We start from the raw sequence: 23,160 nt of genomic DNA, 5'->3' as shown, positions 1-23,160 counted from the left end.
AGCTACAGAACATCTGTTGGGAGCAACCCCTTATTCTTGACCTTCCTCACTGGAAAAGTGCGGTGCAACCCAATCTCCACAAACTGACTCTATTCAAATTTACTATGCACCAAAACCAATAATAAGGAAGTGAGTGTTGTGCTGCGTGAAGCATTGGCATAAAGTTACATTAAAGGAGGATGTTAATATGACATCCATCTATATTCAGTGGAGAGGTAAGGATGAGTTTCTCTGCCATAAATTTTACGTCAACAATAATGTGAGACACAAATATCGCACCAAAATATTATGGTCCTAAATATTGAGTTTATACACTTACAAAGTGAACTACAAAAATATTGTGCTACTAAAAATCAAAATAATATAGATGAGTGTATATGTTTAAAACTATTTAAAATTATACCAGCATAAAAAAATAAATAAAATATACACAGTAAAAATGTAAAAATAAAGTTACTATTTAAAAAAAAAGATATAATACTTCAAAATGAAGTTGAAAAATGTAAATATATAATAAACAATATATCATTTTATTTATATAAAAATGAAAACAACCATTATTAATCTCTAAAACGTCTTACAAACTAAACAGATGTACAGTATATTTGTAAGACATAAATGAAAAACTAAATTATACCATATCATCATTAAGTAAGATTTTAAAAACACATTATTAAAACTCATATTACTCAAAAAGCTTTCTAAATAAAACTGTGAAATTTCAATACAAATAAACTGTAAAATCCAATCACAAAATCTGTACTTGAAAGACACCATATTAATAAAGCAACAACAATTTAAAAAAAGACATAACCAACATTCAAAAATATGAATATGAAAAAACTACAACAATAATAAATATATATATATTTTTAACATAAAAGGCAAATATTTTCAGAGTTCAAGTTCGATGAAAACCATTGATAAACCAAAATTAACTTTCCAAATAAAACCAAAAAAGCCAAAAATGCTCAATTTATAGGAATTCTATAAACCACTCAAACACCAACCTAAGAAGCAATAGAGAAAGTGGCCCAATTTAGAAGCATAACATTTCCACTTCTCACTCTAACCTGAGCAATAAAAGGGAAACAGTTGGATATTAGAAGGATCAGATTTACTATTCCCACTCTGATCTAACCAATTGTACGGAAAGCATTTGACTTTGGAAGGGTCAAATCTAATTTTCCCACTACAAACTAAGCGACAATAGGTTAGGTGTTGGGGAAAAAAGTATAATGACTTTTAAAAAATAAAACCCACAACATTAAAAACTAATATGGAAAATAATATCCAAATAAAATATTGTTTAATTCATATTTAAAAAAAAAAATCAATAAACACCCGAAAACTCCACAAATGTACCTTAAAAATAATCTTAAAAACTAACTTAGTAAAAAAATCAATTTAATAATATTTGCCAATGAAAAGCACTTTAAAAATTTTATAGTAAAACCGCTTTCCACCCAATCCACCTGGATCCGATCAACTCACAAAAAATGTGAAAATATATTTAAAAAATTCAAATCACAGCAAAGTATATAAATACATTATTAATGCAATGGAATAACCATCACAGGGTCCAGATCCAGGAGCACACGCAGTGGAGATGTTGAACCGTAGAGAGTCAGAAATCAAGTGAAGTGGTACAGAGAAAATGGTGGTCACGTCCGCGGCAGTGAACACCATCACCGCCGACATTGATCATCATTGGTTCCTGTACTCCATAGAGCTCCATGTTAGCCAATGAGGAGTTGCACAGTGGTGCAGACCGCCTTCCGCTATGACACCAAACGCTGGCAGAGTGAGGTCACTTCCATCTGTTCCTGCATACAGGACAGGCAGTTTTAATTTCCTTATGCTGGTACTTATGTTGGACAAGTTTATATGCGTCATAGGTATCGATTGTACACACCAAGACAATTCCAGTCTTCTACATACATACATGCTCTGTGTACTGTGATACTGTATGTCCATACTTCCTGTAGTCACACACATCTCATGTTTGGTTTACTTAGATACCTACCACTGCGGAGGAGGAGGTAAGCACCCATGTTCAGATCCCTAGAGGACTTGGCTACACTGGAGGACCGGCACAGCATACTCACCTATAGTCTGGACAGGGCCACAATTACTGAGCTGTGTCAACAATTGAAGCCAGATCTGATTCCTGCTATCTGTAGCACTACAGCAATACCCCCTGTAGTACAGGTACTGTCAGTGCTCCACTTCCTGGCAAGTGGTTCATTCCACGTGACAGTGGGCTTGGCTGCAGGAATGTCACATCCAATGTTTTCGATTGTGCTTGGAAGGGTTTTGGCTGCCTTGCTCAAACACATGAGCAGCTACATCTCATTCCCCCAGAGTGAAGATTTGCACACTGTGAAGGCTGGATTCTACGCCATGGGACACATGCCACATGTGATTGGGGCCACTGACAGGGACCCATATTGCCTTGGCCCTCCCAGGGCAAATAAGCAGGTCTACAGGAACAGGAAGAGTTACCACTCTCTAAATGTCCAAATGGTGTGCCTTGCTGATCAATACATCTCTCATGTCACTGCCAATTTTCCTGGATCTGTGCAATATGTTTATGTATTAAGAAATAGCAGAGTCCCAAAGGTAATGGCACGACTACACAGGCACAGAGTGTTGCTCGTAGGTGAGCTCGAGTCTTCACACAGTGTATGTCAGTGTATGGCAACTGAAGTTGTACTCCATGCCATTGTACATGAGTAATGTGTGTACCTCACTACTTCCAGGTGACTCCCGATACCCAAACCTGTCCTGGCTGTTGACCCCAGTAAGGAATCCGAGAACAGGGGCAGAAAACCAGTACAATTAAACACATGGCCGTACTAGGAGGGTTGTTGAACGCTCATTTGGTCTACTGAAAGCCAGGACCCTTTGCCTCCATTTAAAATGTGGATCCTTATGCTACGCCCCTAAGAAGGTCTGCCAGATAGTGGTGGCTTGCTGGATGCTGCGTAATTTGGCCCTCAGACGCCATGTGCCCTACCTGCAGGAGGAGGAGGGAGACAATGCACCTGTGGCAGCAGAGGACACTGAAGACAGTGATGAGGAGGAGGAGGATGTGGACAACATGACACATATAATTCAGCAGTACTTCCAATGACACTCAGGTAAGACTGTAATTCTGTCAATTTTTCCAATTTAGTTAAGTGCTGTATACCAACTATGTTGGGCCACTTACTACCTTTACATTTCAATTAACTGTCACTTATGCTTTCCCTTTTTGCAGATGTTGGTGTGGTCACAACTGTGTACTGATGTGATGACTACAGACTGCTTAAACACATTTGTTGGATGGATTCACACATTAAAATACATTTGCACAGGGTAATACAGTTCAATACATTGCACATTTCTGTATGATAAAGCACAAACTCTCTAGCTGTGTTCAAGGGTGTTTATTTAAGTGACAAAAAGGAACGGATAGTGCAATAGAGGGCAGTTATGGTGGACACAAAATGCCAGTGTAGTGAGCCAGTTGGTTTGTAGCACAGGTCCAGTGTCCATGGGCCCATAGGAAAAGGAGCAATGGCAGTCCAAAGTGAACAAGGTGACTCAGTGACTCACATAGGGGACAACCTGGAGGGGCTCATTTCCTGGTGGTCGTCTTGGTCTTGGCAACAGTCTCTGGTATCTGTCATGGTTGCAGGGAACTTTTGGGGGGTGGTTCACCTTCTGCAGGGGAGGGGTGTTGTTGGCCTGTGGTTGGTGTTGCCGGTCCTCCTGTCCACTAGCTGCAGCAGATGTTGATGGCTGTTGAGTGGAGTGGCTTGTGGAAGTGGGCCGCTGGTGTGCTCTGTTCTCCCGCATGGTGTTGGCCATGTCACCCAGCACCCCTACAATGGAGGCTATGTTGGCACTTAGGCCCTGCAACTGCTGCATGACCTCCTGGTGGCGTACCCCCTCAGCTGCTGGCTCTCCTGCAATATGGTGATCACCTGGCCCATCGTGTCCTGGGATTTTTGGTATGCTCCCAGGACATGTGTGAGTGTCTCCTGGGAAGTTGGTTCCCTGGGCCTTCCCCCCCCCTGCTGCACAGTTGACCTCCCACTGTCTCTGGTCCCCTGCGCCTCTGTCCCCTAAATGGTGTGCCCACTCCTACTTACACCAGGACCATCACCGTCTTGCCTGTGTGGTGTCGACTCAGGTCCCTGTACAGGTGGGCACACTATTGTGCGATGTGTCCTGAGGACAGGGTTTCGGGATGTTGGCCGGCTGCTGTGGTGTTGGAGTGGGGGGCCCTGTGGTGGACTGGCTGTGGGATGTTGAAGCTGACTGACCAGAGGTCCCAGATGGGCCAGGGAGTTCATCCAGCTCAGGACATTCAGAGTTGCTGTCATCACTCAGGACATCTTCTGGTAGAGGACTGGGTTGCTGTGGCACCTGCTCGCCACTGACATTGGCTGGGACACCTGTGGAGATGTAAGTGATTTGTTAGGGTCACTGTCTGTCACATATTCTGCATTTCTGGCTTCCCTTATGGGTTTGGTGTTGTCCTCCCACCTTTGGTTGGTGTGTGGTGATGGATTGTAGAATTGGTAAAAAATGCTGGCCATGCATTGCTTTTGTGTGTGCATGTCAAGCTGGGAGGGGTGTGCTTGCAGTGGGTAGGGCATGCAGGGGTACACAGTTGTGGGTTGTTATTGGGGTGGTGCACTGTATGGGATGGAGTTGGGTGTGGGGAGTCAGGGTGAGGGGATGACATGCAGGTATAGGTGGAGGTAGGGTAGTAATGGTGACATACCAGTGTCCAGCCCTCCAGTGACTCCAGTGAGGCCCTCAGGATGCAGGATTGCCAAGACTTGCTCCTCCCATGCTGTGAACTGTGGGGGATGAGGTGGGGTCCACCGCCAGTCCTCATGATGGTGACCTGGTGCCTTGATGCAATGGAACCACCTTCCCCCGTAGGTCGTTCCACCTCTTTTGAATGTCGTCACTTGTGCGTGGATATAGTCCAACGGAGTTCACCCTGTCCACGATCCTCCGCCATAGCTCCAGCTTCCTGGCAATAGAGATTTGCTGGACCTGTGCACCAAACAGCTGTGGCTCTACCCTGACAATTTCTTCCACCATCACCCGGAACTCCTCATCAGTGAAACGGGGGTGCTTTTGTGGGAACATGCCTATTGTATAGTGTGTGTGTTGTGCAGAGGGTGTTCGGTGTTGAGATAGGGTGTGTGATGCGTGACAGGTGTATAGCTAGGTGTGGTGTGTGTGAGCAGTTCTCTAAGGGTTTGGCCTGGCAAGGTGTAGCAGTCTTTTCATGTTTGCAAAGGATTGTGGGTTATGTTGGGGTATGTTTTATTGTGCTGTTGGTGGGTGTGTATGGTGTGTGTATATGTGTCAGGTGTGGGTTTTTTAATCTGGCCAATGTTGGCTTCTAGGGCTGTTGGGTGTCCAATTCTGCGCGGCAGTATGCAATGCCAATGGCTGACCGCTGTTGAATGTCTGCTTTCGGTGATTCGTGGGTCATAATTTGGATGGCAGTGTATTGCTGGCATAGTGGGGTGGGACCAACAGTTTTTCGCCTTCGTTGGGTCTGGCGGAATTGTGGTTTGGTCTAGTTTCTGTCAGTTTTGAGTTTGTGTGTCATTATCTGGCAGGCAGATTATCGCCTCCGCGGCGGTCTGTTGGCAGCCGTCACCACGCGGTCTTCCGAAAAGACCACCAATGTTATAATGAGGGCCTATGTTCTTACCTGCAGTATTCCACACCATGATATTCTTGTCACATCTTTTTGTGACAATATTTGTGTCATACAATATTTTTGACATGATATTAATGCTATGCAATGCAAAAACCCATCTTTCAGGTCGTAATTGAATATTTAGGATTTAATCCAATATCTGAACATCAATTCCCTTTTTCATACACTCTCCAGTCACACAAGTAGCCAACAGAAGGAGGCGAGGTGACAGCTATCACTCGAAAAGTTGGCACCACTCAGTCATTAAATGAAAGAATGAAAATGTGTCTCCCTCTGCACTAGAACCTTTGGGAAAGGAATCCTAATCAACTAAAATAGTGTATCTGGTGGATGCAGACCTTAGCTCCCAAAGTAGGATGGTCCCAACCTCAAACAGTAGTCTCTAGTGGTACCTTTATGACAGAGAGTGCCTGTCATAGACGGCACTGCTCCGTCTGCCTTTTTTTGTGGCAGTAGAGGAGTCCAGGATCTCTTTCTCTGAGAAAAAGAAGAGGCATGTGCTAAATAGTAATGCAAATAAATAAATGAGTAAATTAAAATGAAGCCAGTTAGACAGCTCTGTGTGCGTAGTAAACACCCATAGCCTAGAAAGTCATAGGTTCGAATCTGTCAGACCGGATTGTGTACTTCTAAGGGTCATGAAGTGAGTGCCATTGAGTTGGTTATTAATCCAGTGTGATTATAAACTGCTTATCCCAAGCAGACACCATGTGATTTGTGATGTCTAGTGGAAAATATACAGACCCTGCTAAGCAAGAAGATATTCTGATTGTGCTTACTAAATCCTAAATGTTGAGATTGTTTTATATCAATGAGTAGATGATTCCACGGGGGAGCTCCGGCCACTTGCAAATGCCTGCCTGGAAAACAACCAAAAGCTTCTTGTTTTCCGACCAAAAGTGTCTCAGTGGGGAGTGTAATTGAAACCAAGTTTTCCATTGCCTTGAGCAATAACGATAAACAGTTTTAAAGACAACTGTCACAGCTCTAAAATCAAGTCGAGCCTGGCATCCAGTGTACTTTTTGTCAAAATGGTCTGATGTGAACGCCCACCACACTACAGGTATTGTTGAGTATAATTGGGGGAAGATTTATGGAAAGTGGCGCTGCACCAAGTGCTGCGCCACTTTCCTTGTGCCCCTTAGCACCCCCTACCGCCACCATGTGGCACCATGTAAAATACGGTGCACCAGGGCACAGTGTAGGGGGCAATAATGTCATTTTTCATGACGCTATTGATGTACTCTGCAGGAGTAGCGCTAAAATGTTGGCACTACTCCTGCAGAGTACATAGGGGCCATTCTAAAGAATGGAAGCCCTCTTTTAACACCTGCTCTTGAGCAGGCGTTAAATGTGCTGTAAAAAATTGCACAAGGAAATCTCATAGATTTCCTTGAGCCATATTTCAGGCTCCCCTAACGGGGGAACAGCCCCTTTACATACATTATGCCTGGCGCAGGCATAATGTAGTGCAAAGGGTTACAGAGTGGCGCAATGCATGCACTGCGCCACATTGTAATACCACGCAGGGATTTGGGCCTTGTTGAACCACAGTAACGTAAAAAATAAATATGTTAAAGTGGCGCAAGGTGGCACTAGGGCACTATAAATATGACCCCAGGTGTTTTAATGTAATCATTTTAGGGACTTGAATAAAGAAGGAGTTACAAATGTCCACGCAAGACACAATGATGATTATCATTATAGTTGTCCTTTTTTCTCCTCCAAAAAAGGTAAACGTCTTAGTTTACTCATACCATACTAAGATGGGAATCAAGCAGCAGCATGACTGTTTTACTTTTTGGGACACTGTTTTGAATATGCCATCTACCAAGGTATATTTGTACTTAAGCTTCAGTTTTAACACTATTGGCCTGTAACGTACATGGAAAAGATTAGTAGTTTCCCTTATTTAGTGCCAAGCCTTTGTTTGCCATCCAATGTTGTGAAAAAAATGACATTTATATTTAGTTTCAGTGTGTCCTGTTCAATCACTGTTGTTACAAAGTGAAATGATTACCATCCATCTGCATATATGTGAAACCCTCAGGCCACTCACGAGTAGCATATTGTTGTAGTGGTTTCACACAAATGTGGACTACGACTATGGGCAGTGGACATCTGTGAGAACCTCTACAGCTCCAAGAGAAGTCATCATTTCTCTACACTTAACAAGAGAAATGTAATTCTTAGAAAAAAGAAGCAAACCAATGTGGTGATCTTTAGATCCCCAGCAAGTTATTTTCAGTGCTCCTTAAGTTTGGTTGAGCCCACCTCGGCTTTTAGGGGTTGGGGTGGACCCGATGATGTAGCATGCCACTATTACAGGGGGTGAGGGTTAATATAAGGTAAAGAAATTATTTTCTTTGTTGAGATGAAGTTGGTCTGGATTTTGACGCAGCCCTCGGACGCACTCAAATTAGGAATATTTAATGGTGATGGTTATGATTCAGGGAGAGAGTATTCCTCCAAAGTCCCTGGGTTATCCAATTATTAGTTTCTAAACCCAAAAGAATCTTCCTTGCCCTCTAGAGTGATGCTCTAGGGATGGGCAATCCTCACCTCACTCCTTCGGTATTTCTGGGATCAGTGTGTAGACTGAAGTTCATATGTTTGAATCCTGGTAAGGATGCTCATCCTTTTGAGGGTAACAACACAGATAGTCTTGAATTAGCAACAATTACCATCTGTGATCAGTGCTTAGAGATCAGATAAAAAGGTGAAGTGTGCTTTTGAGTACAGTGATTATCATTTGAAATTGCTTCTAAAACATGGTGGCAGGAATATCCAGTGTGGAAAAGGTTTTCACATTATAATTTATAGAACCTTGCTCCTGAGGCATAGCTCTACTTCAGCTGGAAAAACTAAAGGAAGCACACCCTGGTAACCACTGTGTAATCTTTTCAAATACTTAGGCCCTGTTTTAGATCTTGATGGTGTTACTGCCAATTTACGTTGGCAGTGGGCCCAAAAAGACTGTCAAGTCGACAGTGTTCCACCTGCCCTACTTAGATGTATTGCAGCTGAGCTGAAGACCAACACGATGCAGTCTATTCGGTTGTGCAAGCTGCATTCCACAGCCGACGCAACAGACTCCAGTGCTGACAAGCAGGCCTCCCGTCGCCGTTTTGATGGTGGGATCCTGCAGCCTATTTAGATCACACAGTTGTGCTGGCAGTGTATTACCAGCGACCCGTGATGGCAGAGCAGATCGCAGAACCCGTTCAGTACTATTGGTTGTGACCAATGGTTTGATTCTAATAGCCCAGACCTGTTCTATATTAGACAACTGTGAACACCTGCAAAACACATTATAAAACACACTCCATTGCAGACCATGATCCTTTGCCATCACACTCCAGAAGACCAGAGAGACAGGCGAATCCACAATACAGGATACGTGTTTTTTCTGTGTTCCTCTCCATGTTTTTTGTTAACATTACGTTCTCACAGTATCCTTCATTTTTTGCACACTAGGGCCCTGATTTATACTTTTTGGTGCAAAACTGCACCAACGCAGTGTTGAACCAAAAAGCTTAGCAATGGCTTGCACCATTTCTGAGCACCAGCCGGGCACCATATTTATGGAATGGTGCAGGCTTGTGCAAAAGGTGGGCTAGCGTAAAAAAGAAAAAGTGACGTTATCCGGGTAGGGCAGGCTGTATGGAAGAAGGTGGTTTTGCACCAAAATATTTTAGGCAGGTTAGAGTAAATAAAAATGACTTTAACCAGCCTAGGTCATTTTCTGATGCAAAACCATCCATACCACATGACACCTGTCTTAGAAAAGACAGGAGTCATGCCCACCATCCCAATGGCCAGCACTGGGACCAGAGTCCCCAGGGCATAGCCATTACACCCAGTGACATGTAGGGGGGCCCACTTCAGGGCCCCCAATGGCACTTACCTGTACTTACCTATAGTTACCTGGGATGGGGTCCCCCATCCTCCACTGTCCCTCTGGTGTGGGGGTGGGTGACCCTGGGGTCTGTGGAGGGCACCTGTGGGCTTATTCCATGGCGTTCCACCATGGAAATAGGCCCACAGGTCCCACAATGCCTGCCCTGACCCAAGCGTTAAATTTGACCCCTCCCCGTGCGTGATTTTAGCATGGGGGGATAAATATGGAGCTGAGGCCATAGAGTCATTTTTTGCACGGGAACACCTACTTTGCATCTCATTGACGCAAAGTAGGGTTTCACTTCCCAAAAATTACTTTAACTCCATAACTTTGGTGCTAGACGGATATAGCGCCAAAGTATAAATATGGAGTTGCACTGAATTTGTGTAAAACAAATGATGCAAATTCGGTGCAAAACAAGTATAAGTTTGCTCCTAGATTTGTTAGGAAAAATTCACGATTGACAGGAAGGAGAAATCCCCTTTTCACAGAGCGAGAGCTGTCTGTTATGGTGGATTAAATCATTACCGTAAAGTTATAATTGTTTGGAGCACAAGTACATAATACAACCATATTTCAGAGAAGGCTAATGTGGGCCAGAATAGTTAACAGAGTGAATGCTGTATCTAACAATCTGTGCACACACACATTAGGAAAAGATGGAACTACCGGTGGTGGAGAGTGCATTCCCTGGCCTCCAAAGGTCACCTGGAGGCCCAGTGAACTGATGGTGGTCCTCCCATTCCCCCATCACAACTCTTTCTCTGGGACGAGAAGGCCTTGCAGATCCTACATCCTGAAGGCTTGACTGGAATCCCTGGTGGAGCGGATTCTGGTATGTTGCACTCAGGAATGTCTCAACAGTCACAAGAGGCCTTCCCTTAAGTTTGACATTTGTAATGGTTCAACACTCTTAGCAAAACAGATATATCTAAACTTGACTCCATAAAATATCTTGTTTCATATCAATTACTAGTATCATGGTTGTATTTCTCTTTTTAACAATGTGCAATATTTAGTCAGATTGTGTGCTGTTCCTCATCGGTCATCACTTGCATTTACTCAGTTCCTTGCTTTCTATCAATGTATGTTAATATTCTTCCAAACACAGGTCCAAAACACCATCCATTTTCTCATGAATGTGTTTGTAAGTGGTATTTTCACCTAGTCACATCACACCCATATGTGTGTACATGTTGTAAATGAGTGTTCATCTTCACAATTCTCATTAAAAATGATATGTGACTCACTTTTTCAACAGGTATTGTCTATGGTTTCAACAGGTGACAACAGTTACCATGATGCCCTGTTTCTGGATCTGCAAAACAAAAGTGCATTGTAATGTTGCCCCACCTTCCTTTGCTTCTATTTGTGCAACCATCTCAAAACGTGTGCATTTGATAGTTACCATGTCATGCTATTGTTAGAAATGGGGTATTTTTTATTATTATTATTTTTTTATTTTTATTGACACACAGCAATTCACAAAATTTCATCGTAGAGGGGGCATCGTGCATCACACAAGGATCTTAGCAATCAAATATTACCATCATTGTCATATACAGAAAAAATGCAAAGTTAATTTTTTAACCAGTCCGCTCTCGGGCCCTGAAGCCATAAGGCCAGAGGTGCCCAAATTTTGAAGCCCTTTTTTCTAGCAGCAGCACCCTTTAATTCATATAAGCTATACTCCAGATGGTAAACTGACAGGAGCCGCAAAACCCATTGGCTCCACAGCGGAGGATCTGATTCCCACCAATCAGATGCTACACATCTACGTTAAACGGACATTGCAACAAACAGAAAAGATCTACATCGGTTCTTACAAACTGAGTGGTCGACCCCCAACAAAACCAATTGAGGTGTTAAATTGACATCCTGCCTCATGACTTTCTTCAAGAATGCGGATATTTCATACAACAATCTTGATAATTTCGTGCAAGAAATGGGGTATTTGGTTGGCAGTCAGGTTACCCCCTATCCAAGCAAGGACCCTCACTCTAGTCAGGGCAAAGGAGAAACACACCTGGTTAACCCCTGCTCACCCCTTTGGTGGCCTGGCATGAGCAGAAAGGCTTAACCCAGAAGCAATGTGCAAAGTATTTGTACCACCACACACAGCAATGCAGTGAAACACTACAAAATTTACACCACACAGGTTTAGAACAATAGCCAATATTTATTTAAACAAAACAAGACCAAAATGACAAAAATCCAACATACACAAATCAAGGTATGAATTTTTAAAGATTAAATACAAAAATAGTGCTTAGAAACACAAATGCTACCTGTTGCCCAAGGCTGTCTTGGGATCCAGAGGTCCCACAATGTCAATACCAACCCTTTCAAAGAGGGTGCTGACAACAGGAAAAGGTTGGAGTGGTGTTTTACATTTCACCTCACTCTTGCTACTTGCCTGACAAGTGTGGCAAGACCTACAGTGTGCATCTGAGTGCCTGCGCATTTGGGACCACTAAAGGTGGGTGACAAGCCATTCAAAGCTCTTGTCCTGCCTCAAATATCCAGCTAAAGGTACATCATGAGCCAGACCCAGTGGGACGACTCTGAAGCACTGGGGTACCACCAGCACACGGGCTGACCCTAGCTCACCAACCTTAGGCTTACTATATAGGAGGCCGACCTCGCAGTAGATCAAGTGTGAGCCAGACTCGCTGCCAGACGCTTCGTCTGCAGCTTGCTGCCGCAAAACCTCCAGAGTAGGGCATGTCTACAATGCCTCACAAAATGGGTCCGCCTTCCTGCTGCCACTGAGTCAGCTCAGGGACCTCCCCCAGCTCAGCCACCTGTTCCTGCGTAGGCTCCGTGACGTTCCCCTCAGGTTCAGTCTCCTCTCGGATTGTGGGAACTTCTGAGGCAGGGTTCCCATGCCCCTAGCCCTTCCTCCTTCTGGCAGACACCACTCTTTCAGGCTCCAGGGTCTCCTGATCACCCTGATGGGCTCCCATTAACCGGGCGGACACACACACCCTCCCAGGCAGACCCAAAATCTCCAAGTGAGACCTGTGTTCCACCTTCTTCCAAGGGGAATCCTCCAGGTCATCGACAAGCAGACAATCTACAGGCATGGTTAGACTCCCAGCTACTCTCAAGGCACCTGAGACCCCCCATTCAAAGGGAACCTGCGCCACTTTGCACAGGTGCTCTGAGTTGTCTATCACAACTATTTGGGGAATGGAGCACATGGGGATCTATCTGCTCTTCAGACACCAGGTGACTTCTCACAGTAGTCACACTGGCTCTTGTGTCTCTCAGAGACTCCACCCTCTGTCCATTGATGGTCACCCATTGCCTGTACTTTATAGTATTCTCAGACTCAAGGGTTCTCTGGACCATCTCACTGTCCCCTAGTGAGACAAGGGTCATCTCAGCTGGCTCCCACCCACCTGGAACCAACTCCTCCCCAATCGCTACACTGGCCAAACCCTGTGAGTGAGCACCAGTGGGTGCTGGTGTCCACTTGGGACATTTGGGATCCACCCTCACATGTCCCACCTGGTCACATGCATAACACTTATGGAGACCCCCTTATACAGGTTTCCCTTTAGAAAACCATGGCTTCTTTTCAGCTGGGGCTGGGAATTCTTACCCTGGGAACTAGGTTGGGGCCCTTTAGAGAACTCCCTCTGTTTACCCTTACCCCCTATTCTTCTGGGAGGGACCCTTCCCACCCTTGGCGTGGTCTCCCCTTTGCCTCTTTTGGACCCAGGTTCTCTCCCAATAATCCACTTCCTGCGCAAGTTTCCTGGGGTCAGTCAGCTTGCTGTCAACCAGATGCTGGTCCAGCTCTGGAAAACAAAGACTGTACAAGTGCTCCCAAGCAATCAAGTTGTAAAGCCCCTCATAAGTTGTTACCTTACTGCCCTTCACCCAACCATCCAGTGACCTGCAGAAAGAGTCAACACATTCTAACCATGTTTGGGATTCCTTCTTCTTATAGGACCTAAACTTGTCCTTGTACTGCTCAGGGGTGAGACCATACCTTGTGATTAGGGCATCCTTCATAAGTTTGTAGGTGAGTCCCTGAGGATCATCTAAGGTTGTCAAGGTGTCTCTCCATTCTACCTCAAAGTGCTTCCACAGACCCTCCCCCCCAATGTGCTTCAGGGACCATGCTCATGTGGAGAGCAGGCTCATACCCCATAAACCACAAGTATGTCATCCTCCCTCTTATAATCCTTCACTTGTACTTTAGGAATGTGCACCTTCCTCTCAGGCTGCACTGTGGTACTGCTGCCACCATCTCTACTAGACTGTCTCCTTTAATCTAGTTCCATCAAACTAAGCTCATGAGCCAAGAGCATTTTTTTCTCCTCAGTGGCCATCCCCCTCTCTTTCATATCCCTTTCTATCTTAATCTTTTCTAATTCCAACAGGTACACCCTTTCTGCCTGTCTGTCCTGCAACTCCTCAGAAATCAGACCGTTAGAGGACACACTGCTACCTGCCCTGGAGACCCTCCCTCCAGGCAGTACAGGTACCTCTACTATGCCCTCATGGCTGCTTTGCACTTCTTCACCCTCAATCTCTTCCTCTGTGTGCCCCCCAACTTTGTTGGCTGTCATCCAAGCCTCAGTGCCTTTGGCAGTTCCTCCTTCCTGACGGAGCTCCTAATGGGACAGGCACGATACTTACTGAACTGTTTCAGTTGAGCAACTGTGTAACTCTCCAGTTTCTCCAGTTCAAAAACAGTTCCAGCTGGTGCATCTCCAGTTAGAGACATTATGGCAAGTCAGAAAACTGCAAAGTTCCAAGGCAGTACAAAGAGTTCCCAATGAGAAATTCAAAAATCAAACATGGAAGCAGATGAAGTCCAAACAGAGAAAAAACAAAGTCACAAAAAAAAGTTGTATATGGTTACGTAATGGTCTGCACTGAAAATAGTATTGTATACTTAATCACTGTACGTCAAGTGCAAATACAAGTCCAATCCTCACCGCTGATCACCAATGTTAGAAATAGGGTCTTTGGGTGGGAGTCAGGTTACCCTCACTCTAGTCAGGGCAAAGGAGAAACACACCTGGTTAACCCCAGCTCACCCCATTGGTAGCTTGGCACAAGCAGAAACGCTTAACCCAGAAGTAATGTGTAAAGTATTTGTACCACCACACACAGTAATGCAGTGAAACACTACGAAATTGACACCACACTGGTTTAGGCAAATAGCCAATATTTATCTAAACAAAACAACAACACTCCAGCATACACAAGTGAAGTTATCAATTTTTAAAGATTAAACACAAAAATAGGACTTAGAAACACAAATGCTTCGATGAGGTGATAAAACTGCATCGTAACGGAGTCATTCCCAACAATCCGACATCAATGGTGCCGGTAACAGAGTCACACGATCCCCCAGGTACAGTACCTTGTGAAAATGAGGAAAGAAGCCGGTGCACAGAGTCGGGAATTGCGGTGTCGCTGGATCCGAGGCAGCATCTGTTCCAGTGCGGAGCGAAGGAGCTGAGGCGACAAGTAGAGGCACCGGGTCCTTGCTGCGGAGTAGTGACGGTGAGGCGGTGTCGGTGCAAAGGGCTGGATCCGCGTACTCCCAGTGGAGTCGATATCTGGCGGTCACAACATGGTGTGACCCCTTCCACAGAGTTGCGGACTTCAGCAAGGCTGCAGCGGCATCGGGCCTGCGGGTCGTCGCACTCCAGTGAGGACCACTGCTTCGGTTACAGGCGGCATCACGGGATTCGGCAACGGCGTCGGTCTGGAGTCGTCGGAAGTCAGCTTCTTGGTTCTTCCTGGTTTTTCCACCAGCTTCTCCTTTCAAGGGTCCGGGAACTGGATTAGGCACCACTTGGCAGGGCAGGAGTCTCAGCAGAGAGTCCAGGTGCTGGCAGAGGAAGTCTTTGATGGCCCTGAGACTTCAGAACAGGGGAAAAGCTCTATCCAAGACCTTGGAGATTCTTCTCAAGCAGGAATATACCACAAAGTTCAGTCTTTGTCCCCTTTCACAGGCAGAAGCCTGCAACTGCAAAATAGCCCAACCAAGCACAGTCACAGGCAGGGGCAGCACTTCTCCTCAGCTCTTAAGCTCTTCTCCTTGGCAGAGATTCCTCTTGGTTCCAGCAACAAATCTTGAAGAACTCTAAAGTCTGGGGTTTTGGATCCAAAACTTATACCCCTTTCTGCCTTTGAAGTTGTCCAACTTCAAAGAAAAGTATCTGTTGTTTACAGGATCCTGCCTTGCCAAGGCCAGACCCCAGACACACGCCAGGGGGAGGGAGACTGCATTGTGTAACTGACCACATCTCCAACATTCTAGCCCAGATGGCTCATCAGCATATGTAGGCTATACCCCAGCTCCCTTTGTGCCACTATCTAGAGGACACTCAAAAACAGCCCAACTGTCAGTCTGACCCAGACAGCGAATCCACAAAAAGGCAGAGTCACAGAATGGTTAAAGCAAGGAAATGCCTACTTTCTAAAAATGGCATTTTCAAACAGACAATGTAAAAACCAACATTACCAAAACATGTATTTTTAAATTGTGAGTTCAGAGACCCCCAAACTCCATAGCTCCATTTGCTCTCAAAGGGAGACTACACTTTAAGTGTATTTAAAGGCAGCCCCATTGTTAAACTAGGAGAGAGATAGGCCTTGCAACAGTGAAAACTGAATTGGGCAGTATTTCACTGTTAGGACATGTAAAACACATCAGTACATGTCCCACCTTTAACATACACTGCACCATGCCCATGGAGCTACCTAGGGCCTTCCTCAGGGGTACCTTACATGTATAGAAAGGGAAGGTTTGGCTTGGCAAGTGGGTACACATGCCAGGTCCAATTGGCAGTTTAACACTGCACACACAGGCACTGCAGTGACAGGTTTGAGCCATATTTACAGGGCTACTCATGTGGGTGGCACAATCAGTGCTGCAGGCCCACTAGTAGCATTTGATTTACAGGCCTTAGGCACCTCTAGTGCACCTTACTAGGGACTTACTAGTAAATCAAATTTGCCAATCATGGAAAAGCCAATTTACACATACAATTTCACATAGGGAGCACTTGCACTTTAGCACTGGTCAGCAGTGGTAAAGTGCCCATTGTAACAAAAACAGCAAAAACAGGGTCCAGCACACAGCAACAACCTGGGAAGTAGAGGCAAAACGTTAAGGGACACCACGCCAAGGATGTCAGGTCTAACAGCTATGGATTAAAATGACACTTCTTGTGTATCTCAAGCATGTTGACACCTCCTCGTAGCTACACTGAAGTGATGTAAATGCTCACATAACTAATTGTCTTTTGAATCTACGATTTCCTACAATGTGGTGTGGCATGCTGAATAGAAATAGTAAAAAGCAAAAAGAACAGATGATTGATGGAATGCTGAATAATGCAAACAATCACCCCCACTCACAAAGATCTGGGTTTAATCCAATGTTTTTTGCCCACCTCGCTGCCCCATTTTGGACCCAGCCATATGCAAATCAGTCTTGACTCTGTTACCCATGGGGACAGTCCAGCCCAAACTGCCAAGCCAGGTCATCCCTGGACAAGAAACACATATCCTGGCACCAGTTTTGAGATATCACCCCTCATGAGCCAGGCTACACACCACTGTGTTGGGTTGAATGTCTATTACATGTAATGACAATTCAGAAATAACACTTTAGCATTTTAGGACATCTTTCTAACATCATCACTGGAGTTGGCATCTGCGTAAATCAGCCTGCATGTGTAAAACAATGGAAATCACACTGGGCCAGTCAAGTGAGGCCACTGGGGTATTTGTCACCCAGAACACCATTGACCACGTCTTGAGAGCAGTACAAAAGTCCCAAGATGTGATGGGCCAGGTTGTAAATGAGCTCCGGGAGATCAAAGAGGTGTAGATGGAGCTCATATTGGAATTAAAGAAACCACAATGAAAATATGAGCTCCCTGACTGGGGTGCTTTATAACATCTACCACCATATGAGCAGGGCTATTCCCATTCCATCTGCCCCGTTTGTGTTCCCTCTAACTCTGGCCCAAGTACACCACTGTCAGCCACAGACAGGGAGGCCATGCAACACGAGGAGCCTGCTCCTCCACAGCAGTCTCTGCACCTGTGATGCCCTCCTCCCCTGAGGGGACGGTCATCCGCACCACCAGGGGAGGATGGCAACTCCCCCACCACCACCACCAAGAGACACAGATCCTAATTTCCTCCAGTGTGGGTCTACCGTTCACTCTATGGACTATTTTAGGGACACATTTACCTTTTCTGAGCACAGTTGTATTTTGTACATTAGACTCCAAACTATTTTTGGCTCTACTACTATACTTTCATCCACCATGATAGAATGCTTTTGTTCATTTTCACATTTTTCAAATCACCTTTCTGATCTATTGTATTGTGCAAATTTATGATATGGACACAAAGTACAAGACCCTTGTTGGGTTTATTGTGGCATTTAATTTGTCATGTCTGTCTTCCAGAGCCATGTTGTCAAATCTTTTGAACATTTATTTGCAAAGGAAAATTAGAAATGACCAAGAGGTAATGTGCTACCCACTTCATTCAAACAAAACAAAACAAATTCCCAATGTATTGTAACTTACATATGTAGGTAACAAGTCCCTGAAGAAATCAGAGCTGAGTTTCACAAACCATGCATAACCCTAATAGTCTGTGTCTTTTAGAGATGGACACACCACTGACCAACAGTCGTTAATGCATGACCTCAGCTGGAGTCATACATCCTGCCTTCACTATAGGAATCCTACATCAATAATACCAATAGCTCACATCACGGCATTATAACAATTTAAGGCTACATGACCTGTACAGGACACTGTGGCAGTATCTGGTGCAATGTAACAACCACCACTCAGTGGTTTGCTAAATACAGTTTTATCAACTATGAGGAGACACAACAACAGCTACCTCCACTGAACACAAATTGAAGATTTAGCAGATGTGAAGGAAAAACAGTATGCTATGCCTTGACATTCACTTGTGATTTCAGTAGGTTAAGTGGCACATATTTTCTTGATGGCAACAACACACAAAAAACATGTCACCAGAACTTTCATTCAATCACAGTGCAAGTTGTCTCTGTACGAGATCTGTCTATCCCAAGTGAGTATCTGTCCCAGGGTCAACACATATTCACTTTCTACCTTCCATAAGAAATATATCACTGCAATTGTAAACATTTTGAAATGTCTAAATGAAGATAACACGTTGAAGAACCCTGAAACGGAAAACAAAGGATAATTAATGAACCCACATAACATATTTGACTAAATAAAACATGTTAGGAGGACACATACACTTAGCACACAAAGTTGTTCTATGGCAAAAAACACAATAGTCAATGTAGGGAAACTCTGATCTACTAACATCTTTGCCTTGGTCTTTCCGGAACTGACCATTAGTACCAAATTACCACTGCAGACTAATATGTTCCCTATGTGACAAGTTGTACTGACATTGAAGATTAAAACATGTAATGGTACACTTACACTCAAGGTGAAAAAGTGGTCAATGACATCTTGATGTAGGTCAATTCCTTATTCTTCACCACTGTCATCTTCATTGGGCATTTGAACATCCTCCCCCGGTGGCTCTTCATGGTCTCCCTCCTCTCTGATAATTGGGCTGTTCCGTCACAGGGTGATGTTGTGGAGCATGCAGCAGGCAACCATGATCTGGCACACCTTGTTGGTTGAGTAGATGAAAGCTCTACCAGTCTTATTCAGGTACTTAAACCTAGCCTTGAAGATCCCAAAAGCCCACTGCACTGGCCTCCATGTTCTTCCATGGGCCTCATTGAAGGGAACTTCAACTGGCTTTGCTGGATTTCTCAGAGGTGCGCACAACCATGGTCAGTTAGGATACTCTGAGTCTCCAACATGGAAGCAACATTTCTATAGATTAATATCATAGAAAGCCATTGTCCCTTCCTAAACTAGTATTCAGGTAAAAGATCCTCAAGTGATTTTGTACTTACCAACAAACCAGGGCCTCTCAGGTCCAAGTTGTGACATTTGCAGGGGTATGGTTCTATTCATTAGTACAAAGGAATCATGTGTTGATCCAGGAAAGCAGGCACACACACTTGAGATGTACAAATATGGTAAGCACATTGATGGAATGGATATTCTTCTGATTGCGGTAGACCTGTTCCCTTCCATGTAGTGTCAACAAGGCAATAGGCATGACATCTACTGCGCCAACCACATGTGGTAGTCCACCCAAGGCATACAATTCTTCCTTCACAGTGGCCAAATCCTGTTCTAGTGGGAAGTGGGTGAAGCTGTTGATGTGTCTCAGCAGTGAAGAAAGGGCATCTTGTAACACACCTGTGAAAGTTGTACATGCCCTGAAAAGAGGCAGTGGCCACAAAATGAAGTACTGCCATTAGTGTTATTGCTTTTGTATTCATATTGTGAGGCAGGAGATCAGGCTCCAGCCTGGGACACAAATCCAGCCGAGTTTGCCTATTTAGCCAAAACTTTTTGATCACACCCATCCTTTCATGGTGGCAATGTCTGGAAATGGCCTTAAGACCTGATGCTGTCATCTCCTACTCATGACTGGGTCCAAATGTCTGCATGTAATTAAAAGAAAATATCACCTTAACTTGTCACACTAAACTTTGATAATCAACACACTTCTGATATTGTTGTAACACTATGAATCTCATTGTGACATATATGTATACAAGTTTCCAAATATTCTCTGAAGTCAAAAAACACTTTTTTCCCTGACACTATGACACTATTATAATGAACATCACTCCAAAGGGACTGGAGACATGCACAGTGGCATCTTTCCTTATCTGGAACATGTTTGAAACAGCAAATTTCATGTCAGTTCATATGGATAGTAGTAGGTTGGCATGACTCCTTAGTCCTTCACAAATGTGCATGTGAGCCACTGTGTGTGAAACAACGTCCAATTTGTGCCAACCTGTATTGACTGCAACAGACAAGAATGTGTCCACATTGATGAGAGAGTTACACGTCCCCCAAACAGCATTTTGGTGTCCTTAGTTCTGTCCAGATAAGAAATCAATGATGGTGAGAAATTAGATACCTAAAGGGACATTTGCAGATGGAAGATTACATAGCATAGATGTTGCAGTATCCCATCTTGAGTAGTCATTTTCCATCCCAATACATGGCTCTTTTGGTAATATGAATTTATTTTAGCTCTGGACTACAGTGGGATAGAATTGTCTCAAGGCCTATGTGTTTACTCATGCTGTTGAAGCCCTTTGACATGGTGGGACTACAAGTAGATAAGAGACAAAGGCACATGCGATACAAAAACAAACAAAATACTAAAGACTCTGGTACTGTTCTACCAGAGTGTTAGGACATTTTTTCTTTCTTTCTGTTTGGGACCTCCAGAAGTTTCTCGGAGGTCTGAAGAGAAAAAACAAAGAGCATCACAGCTTCTGCTCTGAATAGGGTGAACGGTCTGATGTACTTTCACTATGGGCCCTGAGTCTTTCAGCAGTTACTGTAAGCTTTTCAAAGGCAGAGCCTTTGGTGACATAGCCGGCAAAAACATAATGGTTTGCCGGACTCTGAATAAAGCAGAAGGGCATTCAGTTTGGCGGACGGGGAATATAAATGAGGCCCTCAGTTGAGGTTGAAATAATTGAACGGCATTCTAAAATACTTCCAGGCTCCTTAAGAAATGACATCATGCTCATTGATACTTTTCTCATGTTAAGCTTTGTTGCACAATTTTATAAATGGCTGTAGGAAAGCAATGGTAGTGTAAATTAAACCAGTGAGAAGCAAACATGATGTTCTAAGAACGTTTAGTGCAGTTCCTGTGGAGTATTTACTTTTGTGTCCCGTCTTTACAGAAACTTTTTGAAAGTTAAGAATGTGGAACAGATAACATTAAACGATCGGATGATCAGTACAATCTTCTGAGGCTTAAACAGAACCTCTGTGCATAGATGCTAGCTACAGACCACATACAAGTATTTATGTTGAATCATGGAAAACAGTTTTTGGAAACAGGAAATCAGTTTACTTTTTTTCCAGCTCACGCGTTCTTCCCTCTGTGTTGTAAGAAAACAGCATTTAATTAGGACTCAAAGGCTTTTGGCATTTCATTTATGTGGTTGGGTGATGTCACCTATGCCGACGCAGCTGGTACAGTAGACAAACAGAGGCCACAGAGCGAATGCAAACCTAAACTTTCCACCGTTACTTTTCTACAGATGCAAAAGCCCCACACAGAAGCTTTTGTGGTGGAAATGCTATTTTTAGGTCGTATCCCCGTTTTGGTTATAATTCATACATTCTGCTCCACGCTTAACTTTCTGAGAAAGGAAGCTATAAAATGGTGCCATAAATGGGCAAATGTTCTCCTTTTTTGGATGTTAATGGTTAGATGAGGCGGGGTACTAGTCAGAACACTCCTGTTTGCTGATTTTCGAGTATATGAAGGAAGAGCAGCCAGGATTTGTGAAAGCCCCTTATGAACAGTGACAGAAAATGATGATGCCCCCACACAATGTAAAGAGGGGCTCTCAGTATGCCATAGCTCACAGATAATTCTACGCTTTGGGCTGAATGGTGCCCTCTGAAGGGTTGGGGCGCGGGGCCCCTGAAGTGTGGAAGAACCCCCAACCCCACGCCATAGGAGTCTGCATTACGCCCGTCATTCTGAATGCTGTGGATTTGTTGGTGATAATGTACTTCAAAAATAGTTACTGATATTGACAGTACCACCAACTCAGTTACTGCAGGATTACAAGTGGAATCTTAAGGTTCCCTTGAGAAATTGTGAATTATCAGGAGAATTTTGAATTTGGACGTCTCATTCCCCTGGTAACTCCACATTCACCCTGTAGGAGTGTGGGTGTAGCGGCGCGGATAGAATAGAAACAGGTCGTGGGATTAGTGATTTAAGGTGATTTTATTCTATATATTCCTGAAGGATTCCTTTGTTATGCTGTTTATTATGTCCAAGTCCCAACAGTTATTTTTAAGGGCTTCTCTGTTCTTACTCTCAGGTGTCCCTCCAGGTGCAAGCCTCTGCCGTCTCCGCTCGGGGGAAAGGTCGGTGGTGTGGACAGCCTGCCTTAGCCACGCCCCTCGAGGGACGTGGCGGTCTGTGTGCCACCCAGGGCTTCTGTTGCCCGTGTCGCCGTAGGCTCCTGGCTCGCGTTGGGGAAGTCCTGTGTCTCCTCTCTCCCGGTCCTCCTTCGGCTCTTCATCCTCCTTTTCCGCTGAAGCTCGCGTCATTAGTCCCTCTTTAGTTTTGAGGGAAGCCCGGACTTCCGGGTTTCCCCGGACTTCCTCTTCTGGGGTGACAACTGAGGTCCCTCCGGGGCACCTTTCGGGCTATCCTGGCGCAGCGTAACCGGGATGGAAACCACCCGGTTACACACCCCTAAAGTTTCACTCAGAGATTTTGGCTGCTTTCAGAAGCCAAAATGTGGTGGTCAGTCTCACTAGGTCTGAGATAAATCTGCAGGCCACGTAACTCCAATGGGGATGGTGACCAGATCATCCGTTCCTAT

The 23,160-nt window shown here is 44.4% G+C and overlaps 1 long non-coding RNA gene across 1 annotated transcript in view; it reads right to left on the bottom strand.

Moving 5' to 3' along the window:
- Nucleotides 1-22,887, bottom strand: part of LOC138261326 (uncharacterized) — a 48,068-nt gene extending 25,181 nt beyond the window's left edge. The window contains exon 1 of the long non-coding RNA XR_011199069.1: nucleotides 22,645-22,887. This is a non-coding gene — a long non-coding RNA (uncharacterized lncRNA). The remainder of the gene's footprint in view (nucleotides 1-22,644) is intronic.
- Between the last annotated feature and the right edge of the window lie 273 nt (nucleotides 22,888-23,160).

Source organism: Pleurodeles waltl, chromosome 10 (genome assembly GCF_031143425.1).
Source record: "Pleurodeles waltl isolate 20211129_DDA chromosome 10, aPleWal1.hap1.20221129, whole genome shotgun sequence".
NCBI classification, from domain to species: domain Eukaryota; kingdom Metazoa; phylum Chordata; class Amphibia; order Caudata; family Salamandridae; genus Pleurodeles; species Pleurodeles waltl.
This window is presented reverse-complemented; position numbering and strand designations above follow the sequence as displayed.